The sequence below is a fragment of the Astatotilapia calliptera genome, chromosome 12 (assembly GCF_964374335.1).
Source record: "Astatotilapia calliptera chromosome 12, fAstCal68.1, whole genome shotgun sequence".
Lineage (NCBI taxonomy): Eukaryota > Metazoa > Chordata > Actinopteri > Cichliformes > Cichlidae > Astatotilapia > Astatotilapia calliptera.
The window spans coordinates 33945096-33969462 of NC_137433.1; the positions used below are offsets into that span (position 1 = coordinate 33945096).

Below are 24367 nucleotides of genomic sequence, written 5' to 3' on the forward strand. Positions count from 1 at the left end.
CAGGAGGATCTGCTCCGGTCGAATGGGTGCTGAAAGGAGGGAGATGGAAGAGGAGGACTGGAAATGTTTTGCTCCATCATGAGCCCTTCAGCGTAATCAGATGAAAGAGCAGACCTGATGTGAAAGCAATAAAGAAAAGAAGAAAAGAGAAGCAAGAAAGAGAAGGAGAGGGGTGTTTCCCTAAAGGCGGAGATGTGCTTGTGTATGAACTAATCTCCCTCTCTCCCTCTATCTCTCTCTCTCTCACACACTCACAGACACACACTCCCTCCCTCTCTCTCTCACTCTCGCAGTCACTCAGTCAGTTGCAGCAACACACTCACCGAGATCGGCAGCACAAAGCAGAGTCGCTCTCTTACCAGCCTCCAGAAACACACACACCGACACACTTTGCCGCGGCACGCACACACAAGCTCAGACGCCTCCACGCACACCTTCTCAGTGACGGCCGCGGAGCTGAAGGAAAAAGGAAAGGAAGGAAAGAAGAAAACAACACCAGAGAAAGGAAGACAAGAAGTAAAAGAAGAAGAGAAAATATCCTGAGAGAAAAACAGGAACAAATTTAGATAAAACTTCACTCAGGTAAGACCACTTTTTTTTAATCTTTCCCTTTTTACGTAGAACTAGTTTTCATATTGAAACTGAAAAACCGACTCACATACACAGCACAGAAAATGTTGAGTGTAACATGCACATAGTGTGAATAAAAATACACACTGTGCACCTGACTCTGTACCAGCAGGCTCACGTGACCTCATGTCTCGTTTTTAAGTTTATGATCTTTTTATGAAAGACTTTTTTATTTGTTCTTTACCTGCGGGAAAGGGCGGTAAAACTGCAGAATTAAACTGCAGTGAACTTTTATGTTGTGCATTTATAGAAAAACAGCTGCATAAATGATCTCAAGGGTATAATTTTGTGTGTTTGAAACATGTTTTCTGTACTAATTTAGAGTAAGAACAAACTTCAGAGGAAGTAAAAATCTAATAAAACAGTATCTCAAAGATCCTTTCCATAGAGTTTGACAGCAGTCGTGTGTCTCAGAGAAGAACGTCTCTTTATAACTTGCGCTTACTAAGGTTACAGATTAACACGGAAACTAGGCTCAAGTATCATAAGTTCTGCAGTGCCAGGACACAGTGTCATATCTTTAAGTTAAAGAAGTTAAAAGTTTGTGCAGTCCAGTTTTGAAGCCTCTAATTTTACTATGTCTTTTTTAAGACCATATTTAAATGTTTATCAGCTAACAGCAGCAAGCATGGTTACAGAGTTGTTCCCTAATTTGTGCAAAATGTGGTATATTTGAAATGATATATTTTTGAATTTCACTCACCAGTACCAGAATATATACTTCTAGGGCAGGCTGTTAGTACAAATAATCAAAGTTCAGACCAAATTATTTATCAGATAATTCCTTTAAAATGCTCCAGAAAGCCACCAACATCACAAACATGACCATGATGTCCATTGAGTTACCCAAACGGATGCCTAAGAAATAGTGGCATGTGTTGGTGTCTGTCAGTCAGGAGTAGCCATGCCTGTAATAACGAAAGGGAAAGGAATATTTCAGCTTTAATCGAATTTAAGTTGATGAGTCAAATAAATGAGGCCAAAATCACTTTTGCACCACCTGTAAACTGGCAATTTTCAGCACTATCATTAGCAAATGATAAATGTAAAAATCTCATCTTGAAGTCTTATATTGATGACTGTCTGCATCTTAATGTTTTTAACTTGAATATTTTGAGGGATTGGTGGATCAGACTGACAAAATGCTGGGTGATGCTCACTCAAATCCCTGAAAGCTAACAGCGACAATTATTTATCAACCACAAGATAGGCCCACCCCCAATTATACCCTGGTTTACCATTATTGGTTACTATCTTTTACAAATTGTATATTATGTTTAAATAGTGGAGTGAGCTGAAGGGTTGTTTTCTCATACACTTTTTTGTACTCAGATTTCTTTTTGTAGTTACAGTAGGTGCCCCCTGCTGGCCACCTGAAAGAATGCAGGTTTAATTAGCTTTCACAGTAGCTGAGCATTTAAGGAAGTGAAGGATTTGGTAAAGGCCGCGATAGCTTCATTTGTCAGCCCTTAAGCCACCTCCTGGCTTGTATGTAGTTAACAGCTTCTTCTCCTTATACTATTGTTATTTCACATCAAAGACAAAGGCTGAAGAAAAAAAAATGACTGCATATGAGCTTTTAATCTGTGGTGCTCTCCAACCAAACTGTAGCCAAATATAAGACAGTTTTAGCCACAGCTAACTCCTGTAGTACCGTGCTTAATGTAATGTGAAAACCTTTTTATTTATGGCGTATAAAATGAAACACTTGATTAGTAATAGCCACCTTTATTGACATGTGCAATATCCTTTGTCCTCCACTTAGTGGTGTTTTTCTGTGCTCAATTAACACATTTTATTTGCATGTCTGTAGCATACTGTGAACACATGACTGCCTAAAACAAGGGAGTCATTTTTGTTCAGGAGCATGCCACTCCCAAATAATTTGTTTAAGTGGTACCAGGAAAGATAGTTCCTGCTCTGGTACATCTGAACAGTCAAACAGTCTGTAAAAAGACAAACTGGAGTGAATCCAGGTCACAGAGTCTGTGAAAAGATTGAGTTAGTGTGTGTGTGTTGGTTTGTTGAGCTTCACTGTGTTTATAAGAAGATAAGACAAAAAAAGAGAAAAAAAGAAGGAACAAAGTGGGAAAATGAATGAATGAACCCATTGTCTAGTGTGTCCGTGTGTGTGTCTCTATGTGTGTGTGTGTGTGTGCTTAGTCAGGGGGTGTGTTTTGCACGTCACAAAACAAACTGAGCAATCGGTGACATGTGAGAGGTTAATGTTACACCAAAATGTGTCCCGTCTTGTAATCAAAGAAATCGCATTAAACGACTCGGTAACAATAACAATATTCGCAGAAACATTCACATTAGCAAAGGCTGCTCTGGTAACATTTGGTAACAGTGTTGAACACTGTAAACAAAGACTTCTGGACTTCATCTGTTCATAGTCAGAGTGATTTTATGCACTGGATTGTCTGAGCACCGAGTGAACTTTAGCCAACATTAAAGGTCAGACTAACAGAAACCTAGAAATCTGTGACAAATGATTCCAAAGTACAAATACACAAGTAGCGTAAGGATAAATATGGAACACACTTATCACTAAGATGTTAAACAGAACCCAAACTTCTGCTGCTGCTGATGTAGACGTAAAAAACAAAACAAACTATAGATCAACTTAACAGCATCATTTTATATTCTCAAAACAAATCTCCTGCATTGATGCACACACTGCAGACATCTCAATATCTTTTCCACCTGTTGACCCACCACCAAAATAAAAAGCTGCTTCATAATCTATAAATCTATAACTATTAAGTGTCTATACTGTTGTTCTATGAGTTTAGATGTGTTGTTCTTCTAACTTCTGTCCTCTTTAGTCAGCAACTTCAAGCCTGGCAAAATAACCACTAAGGATACCTTTGAGTAACATATCACTGTGTGGCAAATACATTAGAAGGTTACCTAGGCGACCAGCGCTTGGTATATCCGGTAGCACCAGCTATGAGCAATAAAGCAATGTGCAACAAGCGGATTACCTCCTGTGTAAACAAACAAGTGCACTAGCTGTTGCAGGGCCCAGAGAAGAAGCCACTGTTGTACTTTTACTGAAGGAGAGCCATATAATGTTTTTGTAGGAAGGGCTTTATTTCACACACAAAATGAGCAGCTTCTCTTTTTCCAAAACAGGCTAAATAAAACTGGCTAAATATATAAGCATTGTGCCTTCACAGCCATGGTACAACATGGTGCTGAAGAAGATTTTTAAAAATAGAAAAACCATGAAGCCTAATACACTAGCTTAGTTTACAGTTTATCCAAAATAATATATATAACATCCAAACATCAAAAAGTGCACATATCCCAGCATCGCATCAGTTTGTTGGCAGTTCAAAGTGAAATAATTATAATGACTGGTAAAGTATTCTTAATGTGTGTTCTGTGTTATAGTAGCAGCATTTCCAGCAGACTAAAAGAAACTTAGCAGCACATTAAATTCAGCTATAGCGATATTTAAGGTATGGCTTACCAACAAAAGTATTTCCCAGCAGAGAATGTATAATGAACTTCAAACATGCTGTAAATGAAAGAATCAGTGAAAACATGGCGCTGTCAGCCGATTTTAAAACAAAACCTCAAACATAACCTGCTCCCATTCAGGTTATATGTTTAGCATAAGTTAGCATGATCATTTAGCTCGGTAACACGAGTGCTACTTTCATGACACAGAAAAAACTCAGACTTTAAGCTTGACATAGCTCGCTAAGCCATCTAAAACAAATAGAAACTGCTTTAATATTTAATATTTAAAACAAACCACTGATCCTGACCTGAGGGAATCACAGCCTCGCTCCTAAACAGTTACAAAGTAGCACTGTCATTTATTTGAAGTCTTCCATTTTTTTCTCAAACTAGTTGCTTGAAACCAATTTTGCCTACTGTTTGGTGCTTGCAGTGTTTCTGTTTAAAACAGCTGCCTGCTGTGAATGATAACACTGTTTTGAGAACAGCAAGAATGAATCAAAACAGCAAAGTTTTGGGCCAGAAAGCAAAGGCAGTGAAGTAAAGTTGCTACAAAGCTCATCAGACCTGAAGGAGGCTATAGGTTCTCTGTGGGTTTGTCAATACAGCTGCATGGCTTAGAGAAGCTTTAACGTACATGACAAACGACAGCAATTAATGAATAAAAAAACAACGTCAAGGACTACCACGTTAACTTTCTGCTGCTCAATGTGAACGTCATGCAACACTTTGACCAAACAAAACCACTGATTCTGTTCAGAACTGCTCAGGAAACAGTGCAATATCAACATGAAAGACACAGAATTCAAGACAGCTCCCCCGAAAAGGGACAGAAAATTTAAAAAGTAATAATAACAAATGACAAATTTAAAGCCCAAGTGATTTTACACACAGTGCTTCAGAGAGACCAAAACAAAACGGGATCACAAACTGCCGAAACAATTAAAAGCACAGATGGTAAAGAGGCAAATCAATTACAGAGTGATTAGAACATAAAACACTGTCCATAAAAATGCAGACGAGCAAAGCAGCAGCGATAAATTCTGCACCTTAAACTGATTTTATGGATTTTTAGGCTTTTTTAATTTTACTTCACACTGTTTTCTGTTTACCTCTGTGTAAACAGGGAACAGTTTGGAGGAAATTACACTGGTGTAATTTCCTCTAAAATCTGATTAAGATTATGTACTTAGGAAGCTTCACTGCTGGAGCTTCTCAGTTTGCTTAGACAAAATTTGGCGGAAAGCTGGCACCTCCCAACTGTGAAGAGAGGTAGAGTTTTCATAACTGTATTCTGTATTTGTGCTTTTATAAAACAAAGAGACAGACAGAAAGAAACAGCGAGGGGTAGCTAGGAGGGGAGGAGGGGTGAGAATTAGGGATGAATCAAGCAAAGTTTGATGGAAACATGGCGAGACTGTGTGAGCAGGAGCAATTTGTTTGAAAAGTAAAATGGATCTTTTAGAAAATTAGGATTTTTTGAGAGTGAGATAAGAGGTCGAGAGTAACACTGACAAAGACGTTGTGTGATATTAAAGGGTAGATTGCTCATGCTGGTGTGTTTGTGTGAGTGAGGGGGTCTCTGCCACCTTTGCTAGCAGAGTACATTATGGCTGTTTGGGCACATTAAGGGGCATTAACTGGAGGAGCAGCCCTGAATAATACATGGCTTTTATTTATGAGCAGAGTGCAAACGTCCTCTGAAGCACCCTAAACCAGGCTACACACATGCAGTAATGCTTCTGTCACTTCAGAGGACATTGCTTTGGCTTTCATTAATTTTCTAGAGACTTAACATGAAGCTAATCGTAACTGATACCAGGCAAGCCTTCTCTTTATCCAAAACCTAACCTTATCCTAACCAAGCCGTGATATTTAATTATTTTGTCACAGTGAGTCTCTCCCCACAATATAAAAATGGAGTTATGTACTGTCAGCATGAGTAATGTGCCTATATGGAAAAACAATTTGCAAAATTATGTGATTTTGAGTGCTTGAACAAAAAGGTGATACATCTGTGTGTGTGTGCGTGTACAAGTTTCGTGGCAACATTTGTGCAGGTCGACACAAAAAGGTGACATCAGACAATCAGTGCACTCCACTGAACAATCCTTAGGAGTAATAGGGAAGCCAATGAGCCCATTTATAGCTCACACACTCCCTCAGACACATTTACAAACTTACACACTCATAATCAAAACTTTTAAGTGACATTTTCATGATCGCCTCTTCTCAGAGTTTTATCTCTTCAAGTGAATTTCCTCCTCTCTTACATACTAATTCTATTCCGGAGACGAGATATGACTTGACAAATCTCAGATATGACTGCAGGGAACACAGTCATATGAGCTCAGCATGAGTGTGTTCATATCAAATTGGTGATCTATGGTTTATTGGGGGTGGATTGGATAATCTTTTTTTTGTTGTTGACATAAATAAACCCATATTATCAAGGTCAAGCTTCATTAGTTGTAGGCAATTATCCACAATAACATATAACAAATAACCCATTTTCTGTAACTAGGTAATCCACTGCAATGAATTTTACATCATGTAGTTAGTGAAGAGAATAATGAACTAGAATAATCATGAACAGATGGACTTTGAAAAGCTTTTTCTTGGTAATAGGAGGTTTGTCATAAATTTCAGAACTCTACCCACTAAAAAAGAAAAGAAAAACATAACCAGGTTTAAAATTTCAATTTCAAGCCATCTTTGTGCACATCTGGACATCCTACAGAGAAACTGCTACTTTTAAATCTCCTTCTGGCCACTTGCATGTGTGCTTTTTGATTTTATCATAAATCAAACCAGTATGGATATCGAACAACAACTTCTATGTCAAAATGACCCGAAATACATATTCATAATCACATTTTACAAAGAAGTCTTCAATAGAAGACGCCGTATGCCTGAAGGCAGAGTATGAGTCGCATGCTTATTGTGGGTATTCATCTCTTTTTTGGGGTTTTTTTTTTTGGACATTCAGTGGGTTATGCATCATGAAATTCATCCTGCAGGGCAAAACCGTCAATGCCAAGTTCTTACTGTTATGTCCCGAGGTGCTGAGGAAGAACATTTGGTAAAACCACCTGAACTGTGATGTATGCAGTCTAGCTAATCACCCTGCACACTGTTCACCAAAAAGAAAGAAAGAAAAGAAAGGTTGGCGTTTGGACACGCTGAAGGAGATCCAGTGCACATCACAAATGCATTACAGCAAGTGTTCAAAACAGAACCTCCAGGGAGATAAATAGAGCAGCAGCACTGGAAACAGTCCAGAGGTGCCCAAGGAGACGACCTTGAAGGAAAGAGAAGCCAAAATTTTATTTGTTGCTGAATCAGAGAAGTTTATGATTTCAACAGAAAGTATACATACAATATTGTGAAATCAGCCCTCCAAGTTAAATAAGCATGATGAAACACTGACATGAAAAGCATATTTTGGATTTAGTCACTACTGATGTTTTAAAAAGTTAGAATTCTTGAATCTTAAATACAAAAAGGCTAATCTAACAATTGCTTTAATAGGATGGAAAGAGGTAGTTCAGCAGTTTAAAAAAAGCTAAATGTTGAACATTATTTGAATAGCTGTCCTTCAGTCATCATAATAAAGCAATACGGCCTTGAGAATATGATTTCTCTGTAGTCCATTTTGATATTTTAGATTATAAAGACAGCTGGAAGCATGGAGGCTAATATGTCTCTTTCATCTTGACTGGTGTTACATTTTTTATTGCATTGGTCACACAGCAACAACAAGAATGAGCCCTTTAAGTTTTATTGCATTATAACCATTGATTATTGAAACTGCTACAGTTATTCTGTATTTTATTTATATAATCGAATATTATATGCAGGATAATTTTCTTAATGCACCTTCTAAACTGAAGCGGTTAGCTAGAAACATGTTGTTAATTAGCTAAAAGCATACAAACCACTGTGTTCCTTTAATGTCTTTATTGGCTGTCTTATTTCGGGATGTGGTGAGTGGTTTTTAACCCTCTCAGGCTCAAATTAAGTTTTTGTTGCTAATGCACAAAGGAATACCTGCAGTGGTACTTCTGATTAAAAAAAAACTCATAAAATATGTATGTGGGGTAATCAGGTTGTTAGCTTTTAACTGTTGCAAATCTGCAACGCCTGCCTTGAGAGGGTTAAAGAGCTGCAGCTGGAGGGAGGCCAGGTCAGTGTTAACTGTATTTGCAAAACCTTGGGGTAGGAGGTCATCAGCCTGGCAGCCGGCCGCTCTGTCAGGGTGAAGGTTCACAGCGACTCTAGCTGAGCAGGAAAATACACACAAAAAGTGGTTGTTACACCTCTGAGCGCCTCTGAGGTGACAAGAACTCCTGGTGGCAGGCAGATGGACACAGATACACTCTTTTCTGTTTCCCCCTGTGCCATCTGGAACACTCTTTCCTCCTGAATTAATATATTATTGACATGCATTGCTATGCTGAAGTATAAGAGTAAAGTAAAGTTCCCACCTCAATCCCTAATATAGAATCTAGCCGAAGGGTTTATGAATGAAGTGCAATTTATTTAATCATGTTCATCTAAGAGAAACTTGACAACAACTAAAAGCAATTGACTTCTGAGTGAACCAACAGAGATATCTGTAGTGCTACTTAAGCTCATATATTTAATACTACTCTAGCATTAGCGCACTCTAAAATAAGGTTAATACGTTCCTTCACCTTAAAGGGAAAGTTTACCTGAAAGTCTAGTCTAGAAAGTCAAGTTGTTGTTTTTTTTATCTGGCCTGCAGTGATATTTATCCAACTAGACCAGGGATGGGCAAATAATTTTCCCAAAGGGCCACATGAGATGGGACTGCTGTTGAGAGTCGCACCATGAGAAACTGGGACTGTTGTGGAGGGTCGCACCAATAAGCTTATAAAAAGATAGCATTAATAGTGAGCACAGTCCAGTTCAGCTTATTGGTGCAGCCCTCCACAGCAGCCCAGGCCCGAACTAGATTGTTTTCGTCAGATTTGCACAGTTTTTGAGATATCGCCCATAGAAATATTTGTTCTCTTAAATATTTTGAAATGTAGAGGTCACTCTGCCAGAAATATATTCATATTCTCTTTGGCTGTGTCATCAGGTCCTTGTTGGAAATGTTTCTAAAAATATTGTTCATATCCTGTCACAGTCACTAGCATGTGCATGTTTACATGGGTCAGTGCATGCTTCTTACTTCACAGTGCCGGGATGTTGTTCAGCGGAAGGAAAATAGTTCCTGTATGAAACTGCTTACACCAAGTTTTTAGATTCATTTTAAGTCAGTGAGTCCTGATTTCTGAAAAGAGACATTGCGGCTGAGTTTCCAAATATATATTAAGAACCATCAGGTGAGTGACATGTCTACAGCTGATACGTTCAAAACTGAGAAATGTTATATTGGTACTAGAGGATTTTTTTTTTTAAATCATCCATATTAGATTTTAGGGTGAACTGTCCCTTTAAACTTTAATGATTATATTACGGGTGCTTGCATTTTGTCCCTGGAAACAAAACAGGTCACAAAACTATGTCTGCAAACAGAGTCGCATCCCGGCAACATGAGTAATAAAAGGGCCACGCAGAGTTTACCGTCCTGCAGACATTGACGTGATACATGATCTTACCTCAAAGCTAATGGCTGAAATGAAAACTCCTCTTTGTTATGACTTATGGACTCGACGTTCCTATCAGTAAGAAATGTTTTAGAGTTGCAAAAAATCGAAATGAAAGAACTGAAATTTTGTGGCAAAAAAAGACCTTGGTAAAGTTACTGTAGTAGTTTAGCTCTTATACCACGACTGGTCACCAGCTCTATTTCCTGACGATGACTGTGTGATATATTCAGGAACAGCTACTGTGCTGAATTAAACTGTAAACAAGGCTGTGTTTATTAATTAAACAGCCAAAGTTTCGAACAGATTCCAGGGCTACATATTCTCATACTCTGGCCCACACACTGTATTTCAGCTCTGTTAATTAATACTGCATTGATCACTGGAGGGATTTTTTCCTTTCACTTGGCCTTCTGCTCACAGAACTGGGAGGTCAGCTACAGAGCAGTCATTCTGGCTGGCAAGTTTTCAGTGAGTAGCTAAAGGGCACATCAGCAGGATGAGATGTCTGTCAACACACTGGGCTCGAGCCAAAGTTTTCAGGCTGAAAGATGATCTTCCCACTCACCATAACAGGAACATCTTTCTTCACTTTCCCTGAGAGGAATACTGATGCGATTAGTGTACTAGAAAATCTCAGAAAGTTTTCCAGAAAATAGTTACAGCAATCAAGTGTAAAGTGTTGTCTACTTATGACATGATGCAGTGTTTAACTCTGCGTGTTTGAGCCAATATGAACAGTTGCGTGGTATACGAATCGGATGTGCTCTCACCCCAAAGTGTCAAACACTTTGTGTCTTTTGGAGCAAGTGTCTTGACACCTTGCACGAGCCATCTGTCCTCTTTTAAAGAGCTTCAAAGTCCATATTAGGAGGCTGGATTGATGTCTGTACAGTAAATCAGATGTTTTACAGTAAAGAGTGTTTCTCCAGTTTCAAAGGTTTCTTTCTTTTCAAGCTGTTGCTGCACCTCGCTCTCTGTAATCTGGGAGCTGCTGATGTCTCACTTAAATAGCAGTAAAGACTGAACTACTAGAACGCACTACACAGACCAGGTTTAAAAACAATTCAATTCAATTTTATTTAAACAGCACCAAATCACTATTACAGTCGCCTCAAGGTGCTTTATATTTTGAGGTAGACCAGGGTCCAGCAGAACCAGGGTCATCTGCCATGACCAGTTAAGGTGAGGAAGACAGGACAAAAGACATGCTGTGGAAGAGAAGTGTATCAACACATAGTGAGTGGAAAAGGTGCGTCATGGGAATCCCTCAGCAGCCTACACCTACTGCAGTGTAACTAAGGGAGGATTCGGAGTCACCTGATTCAGCCCTAACTACATTTTTTAGCAAGAAGAAGGTTTTAAGCTTAATCTTAAAAGTAGGGACAGTGTCAGTCTCTGGAATCCAAACTGGAAGCTGGTTCCACAGAAGAGGGGCCTGAAAACTGAAGGCTCTGCCTCCCATTCTACTTATATGTTAGGAACCACAAGTAATCCTGCAGTCTCTTACTGTTGCTTAAACCTTGTGGATCAAGCACAGACACAACACAACGTGTCGTGCATACTTTGGCTTTAAAAAATAGCCATATTTGACCCTGGAAATGACAAAAAGATGGGGAATTATCACTGAAACAAAATATTTCTAATATTCATCATGCTACTCATGACAGAGGTCAAACGATAACAACATGATCAGCAGGAGCCTTCAAAATATCCCAACAGGGAAGTTCTCATTCCATTGTGCTGACAGGACTCCAGCGTCCCCCCCACGCCTCCTGGTGTCCTGCCAGTTATAATCAATCAACCCAATCTCCCATGCATCGACCTGCTATGTATAGTAACAAAGTCATTAGGATTGAATCCTGGCTCTCTCCCAAAATTTAAAGAAAAAGTACCAAAGCAAGGTCATAGGGGGCAGAGATAAAGAATCCAGAGGGAGGAACCATGCTTTAGTTTTGTGGAGTGACCTTGATAGATTCCAGACAGTAGGAGGGAGTTTGCAATCTGGGTGGCACCACACGTGTGTGCGCGCAGTTAGTGATGGCTCTCATTAATTTCCAGTCGCAGAGACCCCCTGAGGATGGTGCGTGCATGTGTGTGTATCTGTGCTGTTGTGCTGTGACAGAGAGGAAGGAGGAGGGGGTGTGTGGGCTAAGTAGGAAGGCAATAAAGCCATTTAAGAGTCATAAAGTGCTTGGTCAATCAAAACCACCCCCTGCTAGGCACCTCATGTCTGCCTCTGATTTTGTGTATGTGCATGTATGTATAAATATGATACTGTGTGTGTGTGGATATGTATGTGTGTGTGGATGTAAGAAGAGGAGTTACAAAATGCACTGATGGGTTTCTGTGTATCTGGGGAAATGAGCCTGTGCATCCATGTGTGCTTATATTTTTTAATGTGTGTCTTTGTGTGTGTGCGCCAAAGGGGTGAACGAGCCAGTCTGGAGAGGCAGTGGGATGCTGTGCTCAAAGAGAGAAAGAAAGGCAGGCAAAAAGAAAGGATGCATCACCATTGGATTTGTGTGAAAATAGCAACACAGCAGATGCAGTGATTAGAGTGCAATTTGTCTGGATACATCACAATGTGTTTGCGTGTTTGTGCGTGCAAATACATGTGCATGCATTTGCACCTATTTCTATGCCTCAGCCAGATTTTCAGCCCAATTTGAAGCCTCTGCAGGACTTCATGTCCATTATGTATTTCTTGTTCTGCTTGCAGATACTCTTTTTTTTTACTGCTTAAATTCCCAAATTGTTTTACAGACTGATTTGGATTCTTCCACAAGAAAGAGACAATTCTACAGTTTTATCCAGCTCAGACAATACCCTGTGAGCCAGAAACTTTTCTTCCCTGGTTTGTTGACTCATTAGCTCACTTTAATGGTGTCATTTGCTTCACACTGGATAGGCTGGGAACAATAACTCTGGCTGCTTGTTTTTCAACATTACTGAAATACAGCTACCTGAAAGTCTTGATACTCGATAGAGATAACAAAGAGGAACTGCCGAAAGAGACTAGAGAACCCTGTCAACAATACTAGCACATTAAACAGAGTAAAATATTGATTAATGCAGGTGCAAGTACCTACCAGGAAGCTCATTATTAATTGACAAGTTCCACATAAACTGCAGCTTGAACTGAGTTACTGCAGACTCTTCACTTGTCTGGTCATTATATTTTAAACACAGACTGTATATACAAGATTTGTGGACTTGCATACTGAAGCAACCATATAGAGGAGCTGGGTGAGTACTATGCTTTTAGCTGCAGTCTGGTTAGCAGATAGATGGCATTGATTGTATAGGTGAAGATACATGCTAGTTAGCGCTAAGTAGCATAGAAATTAAATACGAGAATTCCACTTACCAAAGGTTGTAGTGTTAACAGTAAAAAAAAAAAAAGACATTATTTGCCAAATTTTTGTATTAAATTGCTTCAAAAGGCACCAACAGAACAAGCACAGAGAGAGATATTCATGTGTCTCAGATTAGCTGAGGTAAAGCTTAGCAGGCAGCTAGTGGTTAGTCACATCTGTGTTGGCATCTACCTATCACGCAAGCTTTCAGCCTTGAAATGTTTAGTCAAGTGAAGCATTTTAAAAAACCCGACCACCTGTACAAAGAGAGAAAATTAACTACAGATCCCAAAGTCGTGTCCGTACCTTTTTGTTTACTCTCTGAAGTTGGGCATTTTAATATGAGGGCCTGAATTACTTTTGAAGCCTCGAGCGGTCTGCATCAAGTGCATTTTTTGGCACTCCCACACTGGCTTCATTTTTCAGCCCCAGAGGTTGCTGCTTGGAGGCGACAAGCTGAGCACCCTCGCTGCTCTGACACATCTTACTCATTTCTGTTTGTCTCACAGGTGAATTACTGTCTGTTGAATTCAAACTAAAAGAAAAGCGGAGATTATTTTATGAAGTAAGGGACTTTGTGATTTGTGCTGCTAAACTGGGTATCCTTCTCTCCGTGTTGTCTTTAGGGTTTAACACTTTAGACACAAATCAGACTAATCGTCCATTTTGGACAACAAAGCCACCAACAGCCGGGATGGTTTATTACTGTCGCCGTAGGGCACCGTTTGGCTGCAACACCACACCAACTGTGGCATCATCTGTACCCACCACCACCCTGTCTCCATCCCCTGATTCCCCTCCGCACCTCCACAGCCTCTCATTTTATCTTCCCCTCCTCCCTCACCTCTGCGCTTTAACAAACTGGCGTCCCTGGGGTCTACTGCCCAGGTGACATCAGACTTAACAATCATTGCTGTGGTAAACTGCCAGCAGGAGCCCAAACACACCTGACGATGCTGGAAAAGCATTTTTTTTTCTCCTATGGTATCCCTTTTTATCAGTCACTCACTTTCCTCTCCCCTACCTCCATCCATTAAATCCTCTTCATTTACAAAAACACCATCTGGTTTTTTTTTTTCTGTACAGTTTGTAACCCAGAAAAACCACAGTTCAGGACCCAGTTAATATTTGGGCTCATTGGACCATGATGATATTGACCAGACACAACTTGCTCGCCCCATCTGTCAGCTTGCCCTTGTTCCAGACGCCCTTATGTACACAAGTTTAACACTCACATGTACAGCAAATGACACTGAATTCACCCAGAAAACTATTTGATTTATTTGTTGCCCTGGAGCTTCTGACCTTGTGAAGGGGGGACACACCCATAATCCTCCCATCACCCTGCTATTTTACACATCCTGCACCCCGCGACTGTCCCGCTTTCCTTCAGTGACAGTTGGTTAAATCCACTCTGACAGGTCAGACTCCTCTTACTGTCAGACCAAGCTGCCTGTGAGAAAGCCCACATATGTTATGTCTGATAATGTGGGCGTATCAGTGTGTAAACAAGGATCCTGGCAGCAGGGTGGGGACAGGGGTGTGAATTAAGGAGGATGTGTGTGGTCAGCGAGCTCAACCACCATTTTAATCCAATTTACCTCAAATAGCCATAAGTGAAATATCTGCTGTGGCTCTGCTGTTTTTCATTTGTTAATTTTCTGTGTTTATGTTTGTTACGAATACCTTTATTTCATTTCAACTTAAATTACATTATGAGGCAATCTGTTAGGCATTTTTGCTGAGACATAACAGTCAAAGGTTTTGATGCAGGACTTTCTGCCATCCTTCCTATCTGAAGGGTTTGTTTTTTTTTTTCAATTTTTAACATTTGCAACAAAAACATTCTTGTTGCAGATCCGTCAGGACTCTTTTCTCATAAAATTTCCATCACGTACCCCTTTAGAGTCACATTGAGTGTGCATGATACTGCCAGCATAATATGACAAAAGACAAGCAGTAAGTCCACTTTAGAAGACCTGTGTGCAAGAGAGTTAAACAGGAAGGGTAACATGTCTCTTATCATGTACAGCTGTGGTCAGAAGTTGGCATGCATCGCGCATGAATGTCATCGTAATTTGGGGCTTTTAATGATTTCTTTGGTGGAATGATTATACAGCATAAATCAGCATATACAGCAGAAATTTGAATACTTTAAAAAATAAACAGCAATTGGATGCATACTTTTTAATTTTGGATTTTCTGCACATGGTCTATTCACTTAAATCTTTTAAGTGATGTATTTTAACTTTACAAGGCTTACTAACATTTTTTTAGTCATCATCTCTTCCCTATCATAAAAAGCGTTTTGTTTTTTTGGCATCACTCATTCGACTGACCACTATTGAGAACAAAGGGAAAGTCCAAGGAACTCAGTGTAGATCTAAGAAGGAGAATTGTACATTTATACGAGTTAGGAAGATCTCTCTGAGTCATTTCAAAACAAGTCCAAATTCCAAGATCATCAGCTCAAACAACTGTACTGAATACAAGTTTTTCGATTATGCCACCACTTTTCCAAGATCTGGATGAAGATCCAAACTTTTACCAAGTTGAGAGTAAATTTATTGGGATTTTCCAGAAAAGCAACTTAAAACTGCTGGAACACCAGCATGAAGTTTTACATGTTTGAAGGAGTAAAGGTGAATCTTTCAACAGTGTAATAGCTGTTAAGCATGGTGGTGGCAGCATCATGGTTTTGTGTTGTTTTGGAGTAATTGGTAGCAGTACATTGCACAAGCAACTGGAATAATGAAGAGCTACCTCCAAATCCCTCAATGTCACCTCAAATCAGCAGCTAGATGGTTGGAACTTAGACAGGATTGGGTGTTCCAACAGGAAAAAGATCCCAATCATGCATCAAAAATTGTTTTGGAATGGATAAAGCAGGCTAGCTTTATTGTATTAGACTTCTGGAATGACTTTTCCAAAACCAAAAGCCTCATCCGAACTAAAAATTTGTAGACTTTGCTTTAAACCAATATAAGTGCCAGGAAACTAACCAATTTCAATGAACTCTGCCAATTCTGTCAAGAGGAGCAGTCAAATATCCAGACAGAATTATACCAGAAGCTTATTGACGTCAACCAAACGTGTCAGATTGAGGTGAAACGTGTTCAGGGACATTTAACCAAATATTAAAGTATTAGTGAGGGTCTATGTATATGTTTTGAACCTGGATGTGTACTTTGACTTTGACGGTACAGATTAGAGAAAATCCAATATTCAACAATAAATTCAAACTTGTTAAAGATGTGTATCTTATAATCATTCCACCATTTTAAAAGAATGATTCAAGGAAATCATTAAATACCCCCAAATTACCATGACATTCATGCCCATGATGACTGTGTGTAAACTTCAGACCCCAACTGTACCTGGGTCAGGAAAACATCAGCTCTCCTTCTCTCTCTCATCTCTAAATCCAAATGGCTTGTACCAGGCTTTGTGCCAAGTGGCCCAAAACACACACACACACACACACACACACACACACACACACACACACACACACACACACAGACACACAAACATGAGTGTTGAATGTATGCCAGTGGCAATGCCCAGACGCTCCGGCCAAAAAACCTTTTAATTAGAGCAAATTTACACAGCCCCTCCAAGCTTTGCTTTTCAGTTTGCCTCTCTCTCTCTCTCTAAAACACACACCACACACATTATTACAGAAACATCTTGCTTTTTTTATGCATGCACACACACAAAGATCCCTTTGATAAAACTGCATTTCCTAATCACATTCCCCCCCAGTGCAGCGCCTGATAAAATAACAACAGTAGAATCCCAAATTCTTCCCCTCCAGACTCAATATTAAAACTCAATATTCATACGCCACGCATACACATCCACACACACAGTAAACACACATCAGAGACGCACACTTTAGTGTTTGATATGGCTGACCCAGATTTTGGCGCGTGCATGGCTAAGGATGTGAGGAGGAGGGAGGATAAAGGAGGAGGGGGTGGGGTTGGTAGAGGAGGGGGCTTACATGGGTGTAGTGCATGTGTGAATGAATAAGATGATAAGCGGGTGAAAGGTAAGTGACTGCCGGCTGCCAGGAACCTTTTTTTAGTCTAATTTGAAAAGCAGCTGGGGGTTGATGAGTAAAAGATGGACAGACATCAGCGAAGGTCAGCCTGCATGACACACTTTATTGTGTGTTCTGAAAACATCTGGGTTGTGAAGTCACACTGTATTAATAAATAAAATCTAATTTATGTTTGTTTGCTGCCCAGGCTACTATTAGACCACATTTGACACTTTTTGACACATTGTGTTCATAATTGTGTCGTTTCTGTTGTGTAATTGAAGTAAACACTTATATTCGATGAAATGTATTTCCTACAGAAAGCACTGGTTCCCATTATTATACCCATTTGTTAAGCACCAGTTTGGTGGCATGTAGTAAACTTAATTCTGTGCATAATTCCTTTTTAAGTTTTCCCCTATTTCCAACTACTTTGCATGATTCATAAATAACCATTGTTTATCTTAAACTGGATATTCATGCAGCTTCTCTCATCACCCACTGTCAGGCAGAACTTTTCTCTGATTGGCTGCCTTTTGCAAACAACACAAGGTGGGAGGGGCTTCTGCTCTCACAGCTAGTTCTGTGTATGGGCATGTTAAGGATTTTCACTCTCACTGACATAATTTAGAGCAGTATAAATCCTGATCTTTTGGCTCACAGGGATTACTTGTACATAAGCTGCTCATTATTTTGGGCCACGTTTAAATGAGCATCTACCACAGTAACAGTATATATGCAGGGGATAGAAAATAAGAAATATAATAGCTCTTAAGTGAGTGCAAACCAAGGCATGAACTTCTTACTAAATCTCCTGGGCACTCTCATACTGTAAAGCACATGTAGCTCCTATTCTGCTTGTCAGGGTAGCACAGGGGCTATCCCTATCACCTTTAGGGTGAGAGACAAAGTACACCCTAGACAGGTCGCCATTCACTCACATTGTGGGAAGAAGCCGGAACCCATGCAGGCATGGGGAGAAAATGCAGACACCACACAGAAAGGCTCCAACCAGGTGGTGGAGTCGAACTCAGGACTTACTTTAGGCAAGTCAATAGTGCTAATCACCAAACCACCATGCTGCCCACAAAACACATATATCATTTGTAAAAGGTATTTGAAATAGTTTAGGAAGTGAAACAAACTTTGTTAAAAAGTATCTCATTCTAGAAAACAGAAACGTTATGCTTTGTCAGCGTAAATAGTCTTTTCAAATATTGGCATTTTCCAAAAGCTGTCAGCTTCTAAGAGATTCAGAAATAGTAAACTCCTGCTTTAGTGTTTCCACACTCATTTGACTGTGGAGCTTTATTTTACTTTATTTTATTTAGTTAGTTTTAAGCTGATATGCACTGGTTGAGCAAAACAATTGTTCTGTACAATGCACGCATTAACTTCTTTAGTTAAGTTTAGGCAACTGTCTGCTTCTTGGGGTTTAGATTATAGTTTGAGCTAAAAAAACAAACACAACAGTAACCTTGTTCAAAAGTCATGCTAAAGGATATCTGCTGCATGCAAATGTAAAGCAAAATAGTTCTGATCATATGTGATGAATTTGGAGATTATATCATCTCGGGATATTTTAAATAACTCTCATATGAAGTTTTACAGCAGAAACAGACCCACGAGGAAGAGATAACAAGGGAGAAAAAGGATCCTGTCAAGAACCTCTCAGACACTTCTTTTTCACCCTCTGCTTCATCTTCCCATGTTCTCTCAGAAATAGATCAAATCTTCCGAGTTCAGCATTTTTTCCTCTGGCTGAGTACCTGGTGCAAGGTGCCTCAAACTACTCACGCAGAAAAACAGAATGCCTGGAAGAGGTGAAACTCCTGAACTTCAATAGATACGGAAGAGGACTTTTCACTTTTTTGTTCACATCTGATGTTTCTTTCATCTTATGCATAAACTTTGAAAGATCTGGCAGCAGATCAGCTTCTATGGGGTTAAAAGGATTTTTGGGAAAAGCAAAAAGATGGACTTGAAGCATTCAGTCTTACTGTTTATTGTCTGAGGCTTCGAGGAAAACTGGCGGTCGGCGTGATCTGGAAGTATGACCGATTGCAGTCTCAGCTCCATCTATTTTGATTACAGACCCCCCTCTGAGTGTTGGCCATCTCCTCTCCAGGCGGGTAATGGGAAAGGGATGGGGAATAGGAACAGCCTTGTTGCATTTCCTTTGTTGTTCTGAAAGGCAATCAGCTCGGCGTATGTTCGCTGTAATCAGCAAGCGTGATTGGCTGAGCAGGACCTGGATTAAAGAAGGTATATAAAGAGACAGAAAACTAAGAAAATGTGTGGGAAGTTTGGGGTAAATGAAGGTGAAACCCAAGGTGAAAAAAGGAAAGGATGGTGAGTAGAGTCTGAAAAAGAGATGGATGGGGAGGGGGGCAAATGAAAGAAGAAAGAAAAGGAAGGAGGACAGAGAGAGTTTTATCAGACTTTCACAGCCTTGGTGATATGACAGGCTTGGCAATCCAAAGCGTTTCACCATGCCACCCCCTACCAGAGACAATCTTCCTGCTGCCTCACACACACAACAACTGTACCTCAGTCTCATCCTTCCCCCCTACCACCCATCTCCTCCCTCCCTGCCACCCTCTGACTCTCTGTACAGGATAATCCCTCCCCCACCCCCAAATACCATCGCTCTGTAAAAAGATATTTCCAGGGGCCTGGATCACTAGCAGTCACATGCTGGGTGTCTGCACAAAAGGCTAAGGCTCTGCACACATGCAGATGACACAAGACACACACAAACACACTCACACCAGAACTTATAAGACACTGGTACTCTCCCCAAATGCAGATGGAAGCATCTGCCTTTCACAGATAATTACACTCCACCCTTCCCGCTTTTCTCTCCTTTCCCCTCCATCTCTATCGTCTGCAGCTTGGCTAGATAACGTGTGTTTGTCAGTATGGAGAATTCATGCGTCATTGGCAATCTTGGCATTGTTGTTGTTGTTGTTTGTTCTCCCTTTGCATGCTGGCTAATGTGAATCACAAGAAGCGATGAGCGGGGAAAGACAAGGACTTGCAATGATTCATGTGAGGCTCATTGAGCAGAGCTGAGAGGCTGCTCATATGGTGCCAATAAAAAAAGAAAACAGTCCAGCCAGTTGCTAAACAGAAATCTCTCAGTTTTTTTAATCCTAAACTCATTTGCTTATTTTTATCATTAACAGGGGACTTGTGCATGCATTTTAATAAGCACTGAATGAAGAGAACATCCATGTTAGTTTTTAGTCAATTTTCAGCAAAGTGCAAACTGAAAAAGTAATTTCAATCAGAACCACTGTAGTCAAAAAATAAATAGAAAATTGTGAGTTCTATCTGCATTCATTTTTACATTTGGTGTAGGTCCATTCTGGGAAATCCCCACCAGAGATGAAAAGCCAAAGCACATCAGCAAGACCCCGTCTCAATAAAGCAAGAATCAGTAATATTACATAATGCTGAAAGTCAGAACTGCATAAATGATGGAGCTAGAGGGGAGGTGGGTTTCAAAGTGGCTTGCAGATGTGCTGCAACTGTAGACTGGCTGAAAGAACCTACTATGAGTGTAGAAGGTATCAGCCGATGTGGGCTGTCACTGAAATCAGCTGATTGGCTGGGACTGTGGCTGAGCTTGACTTTGCGGCCACGTTGAGCTATTGTGTGTTTGATGTTTATCTCCATGAAGGTTTAGGTGGAAGCAAAAACTTTTCTCAGTAAAACTCAGCAGACATACCATTTATCCCAAAGATTTCTGTCTTTTAAAGGAACTCCGATTGCAAGTTTGCAAATCTGTCTGCAAGTAAAAGACTCAAACAAATAATTTAGAACCAAGAAATACATGAGCAATATGAAAAATGGATTGCTGATTTGCCCTTTTTGTACTTTTACAGTGTTTTCTTTGGTTTACTTTTCAAAGTGTGCTCCATCACGACATTGAGCCAAACAGCAATAACCTTATTTAAACCTTGAAATAACTTTTAATCAGTGCCGGGTTTTTACATCCGTGGAACTATTTCCCATTTCCAACTGCAATCCTGTGTCATTTTTTGTTCATCAAGATTAAAAGTTCATTGACTCAAAAATATTTCTGGGCGGAAAGGTGCGTTTGTGTTTTATTTATGAGCCGCTAAGAGGCTGCTGCAGGGCATCCCCATTAGCATGGTGCTGCATGTGCTGCTGATCCACATAAACACGCAAGGATTCAAACAACTCAGGAAGACAGAGTCAGGAACAGGCTGAGGAAACAAAGAGCAGAGGTGAGGGTGAAAGATGATGAGTGTAGGTGAGAAGGAGGTGGAAGAGGGAGAGGAAGGTCACGAGGTGAAGTGGAAGCGAAGCGACTTGACAGCAGGGGAATATTCCAGCTTACAGAGAAGTCACAAGGGACTCGTGCAACCACTTAATGCAAGGCATGCGTGTCTCTGTGCAGCGCGCACACACATAAACCTCACTGAGGATTACTTTCTTTGTCTCGGTTGCTCACATACTCACATAAATTGCACATGCCCTACACTGTGATTGATTGGCGTCAGCACGCAGTTTGCCACTTTACATCAAAATCATGACTGTAGGGAATCTGAATCAGGAAATCTTGCTACTTGCTTAAAGCAGCTAATGTATAGGAGCCGGGGATTTTAGTTGCTATTGGCTGAATTATTAAGGGGCTGTAATCACTGAACAGTGTGAGGCTGGAGGTAATAGTCGACTCGAATGTTCTGGTTTTGTACAAAGCGATAAGACACCACAGGAATAATAATAATCACTGCAGATGCAACTTTTTAATCCCTGTGTAATTCTTGAAAATCTTGTTCATCTATCTGAGCTTGCAAAAACGGAGAATATATTTTTCAGTCAAAAGCTGGAACCGGTCAGAATTTGCGATAAAACAACAAAACAACATTCATTCAGCTCAGAGCTGCATATAATAATGAGTGATAACAGAGAGATCATTGTGGCATTATCTACAAATAGTTTGGAATCAAATGAGTAGCTTAGGGCTAATAAATGTGGTTTGTTAGCTGTAGTTTGACTAAAGTTGAATGAGTAGAATTTGGACTTTTTTGACAAAGTGGGCAGATTGATTCAGCTTTCTTTCTATGTCAGTGCTGACATAACCGTCATGAAAATGTACATTGAATATGCATTTTTTGCACAGGTCTAAGATGTTTCTTTTTTATTTTAATTTACATGACTGTACTTAATTTTATCCAATCCCAGTGATTCTTTACAAAAAAGTCATCTAAAACTGCAGAAATGTTCCTTTGAACATTTTCTAAAATTAACCTGTTTACTCTCACTTCTGAAACATAATAATGAGCGATGACGTCACCCGCAACACCTACTTCAGCCGACAACATCCACACGTTGCTGATGTACATTGGGAGTCCCATCCACAGCCAGCAAGGGACGTGTGACGCCAGCGTCACTAAGCCAGAGGATAGCACAGAAGGTCGGGGTGCAGTTACGCTCCCTGAAGGTGCAATTAGTGAGTCGCTACAGGAACAATGCTAGACAGGGTTCCTCCTCTGAACCAGAACATTGTTACACTAATTAATAACTCAGTCGCGTCACTGCAACTTCAGCTCGACAACAACAACAAGAGCAGGAACAGGAAGAAGCTGTGTTTTAATTAAAACAAGTGATCGCTAAAAGTTTCCTACACAAACACAACCTGACCTTTAATTTAGCTTCCCACAAACGCCGAAAAATAAAAGTGAGTGTCTCTGGTTAAACCGCCATAATGCAATCCACCCGTCATGTGACCGTGGTCATGTCATGTAATGCCTGAGTCTACATATATCAACACAGTTTTGCCAAAGCAACAAACAAAGTTCTTTATAAGTGATGAAGCTGTTTTTCTTTACTGGATTTTCTTCAAAGAAAAAAACATTGCTAGTTTTTGTTGTTGGCCTTCTTTTACATTAGTAGAAGGATTAATATTTCAGTGTAAAAGCACTCTGCAGCAAGAGCTGCATTCAAAATATCACATAAATAAAAGCTGAATCGACAAAATGTGGTCAAAGCGTCAAGCATGAAAGTGCTGAATGCAGGAAAAAATCTTGTGGAAGTGTTAAAAAATTACACAGCCGCCTTGTGCCAAGAGTGAGGCATCAAAATTTAAATATTACGTGTCAAAGTCAAATCATTTTCAGCAAAAATCTGATAAATTATAAATATTATTTATAATCTTATGATATAACTTATTATGTATAAGTAAGCAATCATTTTATGTAAATGGACCAATTATTTCAGCTCTTATTGTACGTCGTCTTCAACTGTCACAGTCTCACATGCACAGAATTTGGTACCATACAAATAAAAATCTTTTAAAATTTGTAGACTATATGATGATATAATAATAATGTAATTGGGCACTGCAAATCAAATGTGCGGGTGCTTTTAACTACAGTGTGAGAGCTTTGACATGGCTTCAATCAAATTCTTACCTTCTCCTGACTGGAATAAAAACTGAAGGAAAGTTTGTGCACAGAAATGCTATTCACAGCATTTGAGTTCTCTGGATTCTTATTTGCATACATGTCCACACAACATCCAGCAACAAGTAAAAAACAACACCCAGAAAGCAGGTTATTACATGGCTCATGTCAAAACATTTATAAAAAATAAAACAGAAACCAGTTAAACATGAATTTCTCACATAAGTCTCCTTAAATGCCATATATGCAGGTAATCTGCACTCATTTGTCACATCAAACTGGGAGGTGTGGAATGACCTTTTCAGCTTAATGACTGTGATAAAGTGGAAGATTAAATCTGAAATTGAACATTGGTGTCCAACCTCTACAGCTACATGTATAATACTAATTTTCAGATCTTGCAGTTTGTTCTCTGTGTAGGTTTTCAATCATCTTAGGGAGCTTGAAAAGGGCAATGAACAAAAAGTTGTTTAAAAGCTGATGGGAGTTATCCCTCGGATACTGTCCTGAGGGTCATTGACTAACCGATCAATAGCCAAGGTGTGAAAAAATAGCGTGGGTCATTTTCTTCACCAGGGTTCAGAGTGAAACCCCTGTGAGACCTTGCCTCACACTATCATGTGACCTATTGAGTTCACCTGGACAAAGGTGTTAGTGTTGAAGCTCCTGGGAAGGGATCTGAAGACTTCACTGCAAGTGGCTGATAGCTGCTGTTGTAAGCTTCCACTTTTGTTCAATGACGGTCTTTCACAGCGGACAGAGACTGTGAATCCAGGGTGGGGTAAGGTTTCGCAGTGGCTTCACCTT

The 24367-nt window shown here is 39.9% G+C and overlaps 1 protein-coding gene across 2 annotated transcripts in view; it reads left to right on the plus strand.

Moving 5' to 3' along the window:
* Window positions 1-259: 259 nt before the first annotated feature.
* Window positions 260-24367, plus strand: part of hs3st1l2 (heparan sulfate (glucosamine) 3-O-sulfotransferase 1-like 2) — a 29153-nt gene continuing 5045 nt past the window's right edge. The window contains exon 1 of one of the 2 annotated variants that reach the window (XM_026187499.2): window positions 260-582. The gene's annotated coding sequence lies outside the window, so the exon portion shown is untranslated. Of the gene's footprint in view, window positions 583-12830; window positions 12969-24367 lie in introns of those variants that run through there. The other variant, XM_026187500.2, reaches the window with a different exon arrangement.